At 37.7% G+C, this 11,496-nt stretch overlaps 1 protein-coding gene across 4 annotated transcripts in view; it reads left to right on the top strand.

Moving 5' to 3' along the window:
• LOC124157299 (oxysterol-binding protein-related protein 9) overlaps nucleotides 1–11,496 on the top strand; it is a 289,688-nt gene that overhangs the window by 7,397 nt on the left and 270,795 nt on the right. The gene's annotated exons all lie outside the window — the stretch shown is intronic.

The raw sequence follows: 11,496 nt of genomic DNA on the forward strand, positions 1-11,496 counted from the left end.
ACCGGTTGTTTCAATTTGGTCTGGGTAACCGGAGGAAAGTAAGGCACCCTATTTCTTGATGTTGGACATTTGTTTCTACACCTGCGGCCATAATAGGACGCATCAATAGGGTAAATCTAAGATCCTCATGATGAGCTTAAGCTGCTCCTTCCGATGAAAACCGAAGTATATCTCGTAAAATTAATCTTCCGGCGAAGCCGGTAATACAAAGATTTGTACGGAATTTTCGAATTTATGGAGGAGATATATTAGTATCGTAATAGGTAGGTAGCCTTTGGGATTGGAAGTCCTCGTTATTTTTATATTCTTTTGTTCATCCGGTTGCTGAAGGAGGCTTATGTGTACCAGCCAGAGGAGCATGTATATTGGTTAAGAATTTAATTTTGTAGGCTTAATTTCTTTATCAACTTTTTTCATGTAAACGTATTTAATGTTTTAATGCCATCTTTGAAGATTTTTCGTAGTCATAAGAATATTTTTATACGACCTAACCAAACCTCACTCACTTTGGCCATCTCTGGGACTTAAAGATTAATTAATTTAATGAAAGCTTCGATGTGTCATACGATCGAACAGCGTAAATCCCTGCCGTAATTTCAATATATGTAGCAGACTTGTACGGTCTCTTGATGAAAATAAAAATCAGCTGGTAATGCAATACAAGTAAGGCAGCCAACGGCAAGTTTTCGGATGAATGGTAAATTGTGATAATCAAATAATTTAGAAGTAATAACTTTTCTCCTCGTTGAAATTACCTCTTATGATTACCTCTTGATAAAATTACCTCTTATGATTACCAGGGTGAAACTGATTTTTCCCGTTACTCTCAAGGTCCAGTCACTCTCAGATGAACGGAAAACGATTCAACCCTACGGATCAAAATAAATTGGGGCTTATCCAGCCCATACTTTCCATCATGTCTCCTTAAGCCTCGTTATCTTCAAGAGTTCTGCGTTCTTAAATTTGCCCCACACCCCTCATCCATGCTCCGAACTTTCAGCTTACGAAATCAAGAGTATCATATGTACGCTTAGTTTAAGGCCTGGCCGGGCTATGAATTATCATGTACGAGCTATGTAAAATCCATGAACATAGGCATAGTACGAGGGAATGAAGGCAAAAATGCACCGTGTTGCCACATCGTACATGTATTAAATCAATATTAGAAAATAGAAATTGTTCTAATTTCATTTTTGAATTTATGTTTGTTCCGTTCAATGGAAATCGTTCATGAATTCTCGTCGTATGTGTTCATGTATTGTGTAGCCAAACCTTTATCAGGGTGACTCGGGAAATTGTAATTAAGTATTGAACTTCTAATATTGTTTTCGACGGTGGGTTTTTCATCGGGTCATTATCTGTTACACCTCTTTTAGTCAATACCGTCAAGTTGAAATCGTAGTCGTAGAAAATAGAAAATGAATCGTCTTCTGTAGCGTGGGATACCCGATTTTTTTCTGCGTCACATCAGCCAACAGTCTGTCGCCTTGTAGCATCTCCTTTCATATCTTCCCCGTCCCGGTATTTCACCTTCCACCCTTCCATCGATCAAGTCCTTCACAATTAATTTTACTTCTTCCCGTCCAACCTAATCTCACCTCATCATCGCCCAAAAGGAGTTTCTTTTTCCTCTTCCTCAGACTTCATCTTATCGGAGTTTTCCTTGCTCGGTGTTAGGTTACCGCGATGCTTCTTTTCCTCGGACCCCAATAAAAAAATGGCAACGTCTCTTTCTTTCCCTCCATTTTATTCCGAGAGTAATTTTGTATTGCTATTTAAAGGGCTTTCTTGCGTGGTAAATAGTTCCTTTTCATGAATTTGTCGGTAAGCTGAGTTTATTAGAAGGTTATGTTGGCCATCCATGCGTAGGGTTTGGGTAATGGTTCAAATTCCTGGCAGAGATCGCTGATAAACCTTCCGGTTCCTGGCAAAAAATTCTCTTTTACGTTCGCTTACTGAAATTTGTCTGAAAACGGTTATCTTGCTTGCGGATGTGTTCTGGTTGCAGCAGCGTCAAGGTTAGTATTAAATTCTGTGTTCGATTTCCGATCACGTTCATATTTATGGGAAAACGGTACGATGTAATGAATTGCTTATGAATTCTTTCGTTGTAGGGCCATGATATTGTTGGACGATCTCAAAAGTTTTTACGGGAAAATTATCACCTTGGTTGCCATTAGTTACTTCCTTTCCGACGAAAAATATTCTTAACCCTAGTATAAAATTTATTGGAGTAACAACTTTTTTAGTACTGTTTTGAGAATTAGCGAGGCAAATCCTTTTTAAGGTCTTGATCAAACTTAGCTTTGATGTGGGATCTTACTGAGTTAGCTTTATCATGAAATTGTCTTCAATTTTGCATTCTCCTGGATTTAAAGAGATTAATAATATTTTTTTGTGGTAAAACTTGTTTTTGTGGTAACAATTGTAGATAAATTTGTAGAGAATCTGGATGATGATAAGGCTTTTCCATGCATTTGGTGCGATCAGGATTGTCATTTAATGGCAGAGTCATGGAATGTCCACAATAAGGCGCTAGGATTTGATACCTGAAGGTGACATGAAAGAATTATCAAGCATTCTCCTAAGGTTTATATTGATGCGCGATGAAAGGTCGTAGGGTAATATGCACCGTGATATCCAAAAATGTTTCTTATTTCCTTTGTCACTAACCTCTTGGGTGGGCTGATCACGGAGTCAAATTCACCATCGCCCGTGTAAATGCCACGCGCTGGTTTGAAACAGAGTTACTAATTTTATTGAGGATTTTCGATCGAGGCAGTGTTTAAGGGTCGTTTTAATAATAAATGGAAAACACTCTCTTCTTATTTTTTAAATTCCGCGAAACGATTAGAATCACTCGAGTTCGTGTGGCTTATCACCTACGATTCTCGCCATTTAAAAATATCATGCCGCAGTGGCATAAAAAGCGAGTTAACAGGTCAAGGAAAGTGAACTCACGAAATATCGTGGACTCTATATCTTGGCAAATATGAGATTACCGCATAAGGAAGGAAACTAGTTTTTTTTCACCATGTGGAATTTTCGTTGTCCAAAGGAAGTAAGGCATACAATTTTTAACGTTCACGTTCTATAATCCAATAGATTTTAATTTAAATTCATCCAAATGAAATCCATTAAAAATTTTAATTCATTTATTAACCTTTTGATTGTGACTACGAAAGACGAAAAGTTGAATGCTTCCACCAAAGTGAAGTTGTATTCGATGCATTTTAATTCGTCATTTCTCTCTAGTCTTAATGAATACTTTGGTACGTATTAATATTTAGATTAAATGGTTTACGTCCTTTGTAAATGGTATTCTATGTTATATATGTCCTTTGTAAATGCTATTCTATGTAAATGCTATGTGATGTTTGTGTTTTCTTTCCGTGACGCAAAATATCCATGTTCTGATGTTTTGATCCTTTCATTTTTCCTATTTCCGTACTAGGAAAATATTAAATTTTAGAGCTTTTAAACGCTCAATTACGATTGCCTTTCGGTACCGTGACCGTTCGTTTATGGATCTGTGTGGTGTTATTGTCAAAGATCATGTTATGAGGGATATTTCATGAGTTACCCCGCGCCTTTTTAACCGTTTAAATTTTCAGTCTTTTTTTGCAAAAATTGATCACACCTGACGAATTGCTATCATCTTCCATTCATCATCGTAAGCCATCAATCCTAGGGTCGGTTTGATGCAGCTCTCCATTCCGCTCTCCTATCTCATAGACTTTCCGTCGTGACGTATTTCTTCTCTTTTACATCCTTAATGACCTGTCCTATGCAATTCATTCGGGGCCGTCCCTTGCCCTCCTTCCCGTCCACCTTTCGTTTTACGGTTGTTTTCATCAGACCACCATACCTCATAATGTTTCCAATTAAGTTTCCCCTTATTTTTTTAGACTCCTGTCTTCTCCCACTCTTCATAGCACTTCCTCGTTTCTTACTTAGTCGATCCATTTTATCATTCTTCGCTAGTACCACGTTTCGATTGCTTCCACTCTCGACTTTTCTGCAGCAGTTAGCACCCAAGCCTCCCTCCCATAAAGAAACATACTCCACATGTAGCGTCTGCTAAAGTTTGATGATTTAATTCTTCTTAAATTTTATTTAGTCTCCCGTCTAAGCTTGGCGGACTTATCTCAGGTTATGGTTAATTGTTTTTTTTCCTATTTTCATTTTTGTCCTAACCAGTGCCGTAAAAAATAGCTTTCGCTTCATCTGAAAGGTTGCTTGGACGCATAGTGCTGCTGAAGGAATGCAGATACGTCCTTGTGTGTGATGTTTTAGGTCGACTGATCTTAAGCTGATTAGGGAGAAGAATAGGGTAGGGAAAAGATTTTACCTTTATACCCCTCAATTCCTGAGGAAATGGAAAAATGGTAATCATTCACAACACCAGTAGACAGTTCACCCGTTCTGTGTACTGAGCTGGGTCACTTCGCCTTCAGATTTATTGTCTCTGAAATTTCGAAGGGTTATTTATTTGTTTTGTTTCGTTGAGAGGTTTTGCTTACCTTCCTGGTCCACAGAAAAGTTATGACCCGTTCCACCCCTACGCAGAGCAACCACTCTCATCCGCAACAAACGTTGGACAGATTTGATGTTGGAATGAAGCCTATACCTTTATGGCAATAAATTCACCCCGTAAAGTCTTCATTATTCGTTTGAAAAAACGACCTTAATCGGTGTAATACCTTAGAGGTAAACCTTCATTTGGTGCGCCGAAAAGCTGCATATCTTGCATTATCTTCATTTATTATTATATTACATTATGTTCATATCTTATATGTATTATAGTTGTTGGAAATAATGGCCCTGAGAACATTCGCAAAGTATCAGAGGAAATAAAATCAGTCTGCTCTTATGTTAAATGACAATTAGGCAGCGATAGGTTGCTAATACAACGTTATGACCATTTCCTTGATCCTACAGCACATAATGTCAGCAGACGAATTCAAATGAGTTATTACCGGCACGAACAAACTTTTTGCAAATATTGTGCATGTTTGAATGAAGTGAAAAGCAATGATATTTCCTCTTTACTTTAATAAAATACTTAGTATGACGTCAGGTGTGCGTAAATTTCTTCTAGAGTATACAAGGGAAACTATATGAGGAACGATGGTGGTTAAAAAAAATGTTGCACCATGCTTGAGATATGCATTGTATTTCAAAGAAGTTGCAGCTTCCCGATAGCCGTGATCGTTTCGTGGTTAATGAGGTACCCAAGGTTTCGCTTACGCCTTCACGGTGCACCTGGCATTAATTATAGGCGGAGGTAAGCTTTTGGTGCTACTAGTGCCAGATGGGCAAGTTATAACTTATTTGAAGCTTATCCCTTCGAAATCACAATGAAGCTTTTACTGCGCATTAAAAGTCCTGGCGGCCATGGCGGTTCTTCTTCACTTTCATCGCAATAAATGACTTATCATTTAGGTTGCGCTTTTTCGATAACGTTTTAGCTCAAGTTTTATTTTTGGTGGAGGAAACACGTGTTAATGACTATCTATCCTTCATGTGGTTAATTTTTTTATGCCTCTACTCTTTATTTGATGCTTCGTTATCTACATTTAGGGACGCGATAATTTTGAATCCCTGGAACAAGATTTCAGCAATCCACTGTTTTGTAGTGAGCAGACAATATTGTAACGAAAATAAAACTAGTAAAAATGATTTATCATAAAAAATATTTCACTTATGTCAATTTTTCGAAATTAGATGTAATTCTGATCTTGACCTTTTGTTTCTGTATTCCGACATAATAGTGAATCTCTCAGTACGTTTCCAACTGTATTGTAAGACTTTTCGCTCAGAATCTGGTATATTTTCGGCGTAGCAGCGTTGGATTCTGTATCTTTATTGAATCAAGTCCGATTAGTTTGTAGGACTTCACATGGCGAGTTATAAATGGAATAGACAAGGATCACGACGGTAGGTTATCCATTTCCTTGTTTTATTCCCTATTTTATTTCATATTAATGCTATTCTACTGATGTGACCTACTTGTCTCCGGATTTTATCTCGTTAGGTGCAAAATACTTGAGATCAGTCATAGACATGATTCACAAATAGCATCTTATCACTTTTAAGTTGTATTTGTCTGGAATGATTTGTAGTGCGTTCATTGTGGTTGGCATCGTTCGTTTTGGGTCATATTCTTCTCACACGACTGGTTTCCTATTTGCCGGCAACTTTCCTCCCTCAATTTCAAGGAAATAAGGAAAGTCATTCTGTTGATATTTCTCTCTTACTTCGCACATGACCGATATTACAGCTTTTTGCACCGAAAATGCGAATTCTGATTCTTAGTTCGATCACTATCAAATGTTGGCGATTGATTCTCAGGCGATCTCTGCGCATTTTAAAATGTGGTCGTTTTGTCGATAAATCATCAGGAAAATAATTTCATCGATAAGGTGTCAGCTCTACTTGTTTATTCACTCGTCCATGTGATATAAATCTTTTTGATGCCGAACCTTTTTTTCTTGGAAGACTCGTACCTACTGAAAACCTTTCAACTTTAACTTTTCAACTCAAATTTTGTTATGCTACTTAGTCTGTCGACAAGAATTGTTTGCATAAAAATTTAGTCGTCCACAAATCTTCTTTGAATGTATTTGGAAACTTAATCTGCATTTATGAAAATTATTTTTTCTTATCCATCCATATAAAATATATTCTAGAAAGTGTCTTTGATGTATATCCGTATCGGTGTAATATTATGGAATGGACATTGTAGTTATTTTATGAAGGATACTGTGATCTGCTATTCAGGATATCTGAAGTTAAATAAAATTGGCCTCAGGAAGCTGACATTTGACAGTGGAAGTTAAATTTTTGTGAAAGAAAAATGTAAATGGCAGTTGGTAGAAACGCTTAACTTCCAATTTCTTTTAATTTATTGAATATCAATCATATGGAAGCAACTCACTGCACTTCGTTGGTGTTGCATAGCAGCTTCGTATGAGTGAGACAAATAACTTCGAGATAATGGATGGGGGAAGTTACTGAGATTATTTGAAGACGAGGCATGAGGAAAATGTGCTTCGATCTTCAAAAGTGAATGGACGGAGACAGTTGTTATCTGTAGTCCGTCACATATTTTCACATTCTATCGAACTTCTGGCCGCCCACGCCGACGCTCGTCACCTTGTTGTCCGTATCTGATGAGATAGGACGTCTGGCGTCGTCACTTGCTTTCTTCTTAGGCTATGACAGATAATGGGGCTGAGGAAAATCAACAGATGGTGGATTTTCCCGATTCACGTCCTTGGAGAACTAAGAATAGCGTCAGAGAGGCTAGGTCGATTTCATCGCAAAAATCCATTTTAGGTCTTCTGTCTTTGTGGAGGACATAGAACTGTCATTGTGTGCCTGCATATAGGCAATGAGTTGTGGGAACATGTTAACTATGCGGTTTTGTTTTCATAGCTGTTATTTGTCTCTCAAGTGTGGGCTCAATATAGGCTAGATATAGATTCCTACTACCAATTTTCTTATGGATAGAGAAAAATGCGGTTTAATTAAATAAAATGAGAATTTTTTTTACCGAAATTGTGCTCATTTTACTGTTGATAGCTTCATTTTCTCTTTTTTTTAATCGTGAATAATTAACTACTTTTGATCTGAAATTTACGTCGAAGAAAATCGAAGGGGAAGATATTCATTTCTCAAAGAGATCTTTTTAATTTAGATTTTAAATTAAAATCATTGCCAGCAAGTAATCTTGTGTGAAAATGCTAAAGGTCCTCTCCGTAATAGTTTTAGTTACACACAAATTTGATCGTCTATGATAGTTACAATTGTACAATAGGTAATTTAAAAGAATAAATGAAATCACTACATTGATATTTGGGCTAATACTGGGTATCCCCAGCGAAAATAATCGGAAAATTGAAGGGGTTCATTTATTTGCTCTTTTACTTGACACTTTCGTGATATATTTCATTATAATTGTTCCTAATTGGAGGATGATAGAATGCGATTATAATTTTTACAAATACGGGGACGTATATTATTCTGGAAATCTTTTTCTTGCAATGTACTTATTTCATCGCTAATGGCAATTTATATTCAAAACTTACTGATTTTTATCTTATTTCGTCAATATCGTATTCACGAGGCAACTACAGAATTAACATTTTTGGATGGCGACTCTTGCCGTTGATTTAGTTGATGGATATGTTTTTAGACCGACGAGGGTCCGCGGTTTAAAGGCCAACTGCCATATAATGTAAGTATTACCGATTATAATGTGCAGAACCAAGTATGCAAATAATGTAGCGGCAACTTAATAAAATATTCTAATATCGCTTGTGAGGGACCCAGCGAAGCCAAATTTCGAGAAAATATTTCTCAAAAAATCAGATGAGAGGAAAGCGTTATTAAAAACAGCTTTTCCCTATCTTCAATACCTACTACTTCCATTGTTGGATGTGAAAGGAACGCAGGCACACAGGCCGCTGAGGCCTTAAAATTTTTTCAGAAAATCCATATTATCATCACGCCCCTAGAATACGCATCACTATCACTTAAACGGGCGTATTTTGTCTCTCTAGGCACGTGTTCCTGTTTCAGAACTCTAGCTATCATCTCGAAATTTTCAGGTTTTAGAGGGTAGACCTTGTTTTCATTTACTCTCATCATATAAAAGTACAAATTTCGGTTCAGAAAATGCCTCCGGTAAAATTTTACAATTTTAGGCACTGGAAAATGTAGACAAAGGTCAATTGAATCCTTCCTGAAATTTTCAAGGGGATAGATAAGGTTTTCAACAAGTAATGCGTCTCGATAAAAGACTGGTTGAGATGCAGTGATGTTTCCTCTTAATTGATAAAATTCACGTTTCCGGACAATCATGAACAAGTTCTGACTTTATTTTTACTTTGAATTGAACGTGGTATAATCCCATGCTCTCTGGAAATTTATGTTTACCATTTTTAATTTGTTTCGTCAGCGCTTGTTAGCTGATCTTCGAATTTCTCTTGGCTGTTATACTTAATTCACGAGATAAATCTACATAGGATGTAGTTTGAGTTGTATTCTGCGTATTTTTGTTCGGAGATATTCCTAATATTTCGACCTGTCATAATAATTTCCGGCGCAGAAAGACTTAATCCGCGAACTGAATAAAATACAAAGGAAGGCTGCGCGTTTCGTCAAAAACGGATACGGGCGTACAGACAGTGTTACCCAGATGTTAAGCGAATTAGGCTGGGAGCCATTGGAGACTCGGAGGCTGCGCGCTAGGCTTAGATTCTTTGAACAATTGAGAATGGATATCTTTAAGAGCGACACAGAGAACATAATATTTGAGCCACACTATATTTCCAGGTCCGAAAGAAGCGATAAATTAAGAGAGATGTTTTGCCGAACGGATAGATATGGGAATTCTTTTTTCCCCCGAACTATAAAGGACTTTAATAAACGCTAGTCCCAACCTCGTTAGAGCACTTCATTTTTTTTCTAGCTGTAAACGGCTGGTGTCCTAACACGCCTCACTGCCTCACGCCTTTTAGGCGGCTTGCGGGGTATTATTTAGAAGTAGAAATAGAATGAAATACCATCGAACCTGTTATCTCAAGACTCTTATGGGGATTCTAAGAAAAATGAAATAGAGAGTGTTTGCATTAGCTGCATCCTCAGATTTCTTATTAAACAGCAAATGAAGAAGTAACCAACTAACAGCAGAGTCATTTCCTCTTTTTGGCGGTATTTGTGTATCGCATACTTCCTCCATGTCTTGCAGTTTTTAGTCTCGCTGTTGTATTTAAATACAAAATCGTCTTCTTGATCTCACAAGGCCTAGCCTTGATATTCATTCAGTATTTCGAGTAGTATGTAAATTTCACAGCTGTTCCAATTAGGTAACAAAGGTGAAGCATGTTTGTGGGCATATTTTTTCTGTTCTTAAATTTTGCATTATTTGCTGTGAATTTGCATCGCTTTAGATAAAGTTAATCAGTTTCGATTTTGGCAGTCCACGTAGCATTTTGTTGATAATAGATCTTCCTGCTAAGAATCTAATAGATTTTCGAACTGGGGAAATGAAAAGTTATAGAGACAGTACCGGTGCTGGAGAAGTTAGTTTTATTTTCATAAATTGCATTCCGATTATCTGGCATAAAACTCCCAATTATCTCTCGATAGTAATCGTTAAATTTTTAGTCTTGCTTTTTTTTTCACCATGGATTTTTCGTTAAGTAATTCCTTATATCAATTTTTGGTTGTCGCTGTCGATGTGCAAAGATTAATCTCTAGAAAAAAATGCTTGTAACATGTAATTGTTGGACTAAAAGAAGGGCCTCAGGTTCAAGCATAGCATTCATCATGTGTATTTTTTATGAGCACCGTTCTTCACGAAGTTATATGTATGCCTGTCAATATAATCAACTGAAATAGATTTTTTTCTTTTTAATCTACCATTGCTTCAAACCGAAGAATAGTTTTGCTTGTTGAGGCTAGAGCTCATTCTGTGCTAAGCCAGTAGTGTGCGAATTTCATGTATTCAGCGTGGAACATTTCCTTACAGTGGAATTCCGTTTGGGTGCCCTAATAGGCTTCACCCGGACTTCGTTCACCAAGTTACCAAGAGTTTTATTCAAATAATTTCTTGTCCACTTTTTCTTTTTTCCATACTAGAAGGCCACCCGGAGTAGCTCGGGAAGGATAATACCCATAGATGTGAGAAATTTGGAACTCGGATTTCATGGTCATATAGGACTTTTATTTTCTCTTTGATCTTGTGAAGAGGTGTGCCTTCCCGGCTGGATGTCTAACCACCGAAGTTGTATGACGTGACGAAACAAACGGTAATGAGAAAACGACGTGAGTGACGCAGAGGACGCAACCGAAAGCAGCCATACGGGGTTCGAGAGCATGAGATGTAGTACCTATGTACTAACAATCCAGTCAGCCCTATGAAAACGCATAGCGGACAGACAGACCGACATCCTCGTATATAAATATAGGTTCAGGTGATCATGACTGACTGCTACCTTCTCTTTGTAAGACGCTCATACGCAAAGTGCGTAAGAATTTGTGTTACACGGAGTCAGATTTCGATTGACATTGATTTTATATTAGTTTTATTCAATTTCTTGTTCCACCAATCACTTACTAGTTGAAATGTTCAAGAGTAAATGGATTTTTCCCTTGGTGACACCATATATACTCCGTGACCTTAGACGCAGAAATGAATCGTTGGTTTATGTGAGGCCTTCGGTCACCTTGCTCGGAAAATTAATTCTCTCATGTCGAAAGCTCCCTGAATATTATTTTTTCGGGAATTTATTTCAGCTACATTTTTTGACGTCCACCGTTCCCACGACCGTATTCCCTGGAGCCCTGTCCGTCCGTGCAGAGCGTATGAAGTTACAATGACGAGAGTGTCTTGTCATGAGGGGCTGGTCATGTGAAAGCCCCGTGGGGGATGCTGGTGTCCTGTGTTCCGTCGCGAGGTGACGCGTGGTGGGCGAGATCCGGGGG

The sequence above is a fragment of the Ischnura elegans genome, chromosome 4 (assembly GCF_921293095.1).
Source record: "Ischnura elegans chromosome 4, ioIscEleg1.1, whole genome shotgun sequence".
NCBI lineage: Eukaryota > Metazoa > Arthropoda > Insecta > Odonata > Coenagrionidae > Ischnura > Ischnura elegans.